The sequence below is a fragment of the Octodon degus genome, unplaced genomic scaffold (genome assembly GCF_000260255.1).
Source record: "Octodon degus isolate 3935 unplaced genomic scaffold, OctDeg1.0 scaffold00040, whole genome shotgun sequence".
In the NCBI taxonomy this organism is placed as follows: Eukaryota; Metazoa; Chordata; class Mammalia; order Rodentia; family Octodontidae; genus Octodon; species Octodon degus.
Window position 1 is genome coordinate 1104265 of NW_004524616.1, and position 2551 is coordinate 1106815.

Below are 2551 nucleotides of genomic sequence, written 5' to 3' on the forward strand. Positions count from 1 at the left end.
GATTTGATTTGAAACTGTCTCATTGCTATATGTTTATCAATAAAACTTTGAAAAGAAAAAAAAAACCTGCTACCAGATGCACCTATACAATTGAAGCATATCAATACCTTTGCCACTATAACACATCACACCAGATGAAGCATAATTGTCACTTGCCACTCACTAAAAGGGTTTTGATATGTAAGCAATTGATTTATTAAGGTCTCTGTGAAGTCAAACCTCTCTGCTATTACTCTGTGTGTGCAGCCACTCCCCAGCACTGTCATCACTACCCAAGCTCTACTTCCAATCCTCAGGTATTAGATTTGCACAAGGATCATGCAACCTACATCTCTTGCATGCACAATTCACAGTAGGATCTAGCTCCTATTAGAAACCTGGCCTAGTGAACAAACTGGAGGGAAGACAGAATGACCAAAGTGACCAGCAGTGAGGCTGACATGCAGGAGATGGCACAGCCACAAGCAGGACAAGTTCATGATGGCCTAGTGCAGACTTTGGATTCTATTACAGTGAAATGGGAGCTATTAGAAGATTTTAAGGAAACAGAGACCCCAGGACCTCCCACAAGTTAAGTATGTGCTCTGCCACTAAAATACATCCACAGCCTAATACTGATATGTTCTCATTTACAATTTGAAAGTGTAACTCTAGGAAAGTGGATTGCTAAGCACATATGAATAATATCAAAATATATGGTGAATAGGTTTTAAATGTTTAAAAAATTATAGCAAAAGACACATTGTTGTTAATCTTACTTTCCCTTGCTTCATACACACTTATCCCATCATTCTTTTTTTAAATTAGAATATATTTTAATAATAAGCATAAAGAATTATATACTTCTCATGTTTGCACATAAGTCCAAAAATCTCACCATATACAACCTTGAATCAGGACAGTCCCACAATATTCCTTTTCCTGTCTCTTGCTTTCCTTCACCACCCCCTTCTTCTTGAACAACCATCTACCTGAGAGACATCATAGTGGCAACTGGCATGTCATGACAAGCAGCCCATATTCAGTAGAACAGAATAACAGGCACTCCAAGCATGAAACTACTATTACAAATTATCATCTGCAGTGCAGTAGCTTTGTTCACAGGTATCAGTATACATAGTTAGTCAGGGTGAGAATCTTTCCAAATATCTGCTAGATTAAAAAATCTTCTGACGATTCTCAGGATCATTGCCTTGCTCATTTTCTACATATAACTGTATGGCTTGACATTGTCATGTTTCCTAGCTCTTCTCCTTTCCCTCTCTTGATTAGTTAAGTCCTTGAGATCCTGCTTTCCTTTTACTTGTATTATACCTATTTGTATTTCTTCTTTTGAGTTCTTATACTAGGGAGACTATATGATATTTACACATGTGTGTTTGGTTTTTTTCACTTATGAGTATATCTTCAAGTGGCATCCACTTCAATATAAAGGCTTCGAGTTTATCATTCTTAATAGCTGAATAATACTCCATTGTGTAAAAATACCACATCTTTTTCAACCATTCCTCAGGTTATGGGCATCTTGGTTGTTTCCAAGATTTGGCTATCGCAAATTGTGCTGCTATAAGCATAGGCACACATATATCACTATGATATGATGTTTTCAGAACCTCCAGGAAAATTCCCAGTAGAGGAATAGCTGGTTTAAATGGGATTTCCAGTCCAAGTTTTCTAAGGAGTCTCCACACTGATTTCCATAATGGTTGCACCAGTCTACATTCCCTCCAGCAGTGGAGAAGGGTTCCTTTTTCCCTACAGCCTCTCCAGTATTTGTTGTTGGGTATCCCATCATTCTTGACACTTTTTTCTTTTTTTGCTTGAGGTATTCTCTTTTTCAAAAAAATTAATTTTATTGAGAAACAAATAGCAATGAGACAGTTTCAAAACAAATTAATAGAACTGTTTCAATAATTAATACATTGCATATTGTTGTCTTCATAGTATTTATTCATAGTACAAGATACAGACATGATATTCTGTCCAAACACTATTAGTACAAATATTTTTTCTCATTGAATTAAGAGAAAGTAGGTGTATATCTCTCCTAACTATTTTGCATATACAGATACAAAATGGTCCTTCATTTGTATTCCCTTTTTTGATTTAGTTTTGTCAGAGATGGGTATTGCATTGCCATTTAAAAGGAAGTCTTTTTTGTGAGTGTCTTTAAGAGGTGTGATTGAATTTCAGTGAATGTTGGTGCTAAGTGTCATCCAACAGAAAGGGAGGCTCAAAAACATTATCATGCGTCCTTATCTATCTTATTCACTGGATTTGGCCCTATGCAAATTCTGGCCTTTCCCCAAGCTCAAACCAAGCATGAAAGGTAAATGTTTTGGGTTGACTCAAAACATCCAGGCAGCCACAGCAGAGCACCAAAGCACATGTACCAAAGGGGACTTCAGGAACTACCTTAGAAATTGTCAAGAATGCTAGGGTAAGCATGCTCAAAGCAAAGGAGAGTAGCTTTGGGGGGAGGGAGTAATGGTGAAGTGTCTCTTACTGTAATAAATGTTTCACTTTTAAATAATCACTGTAGTTTTCAATC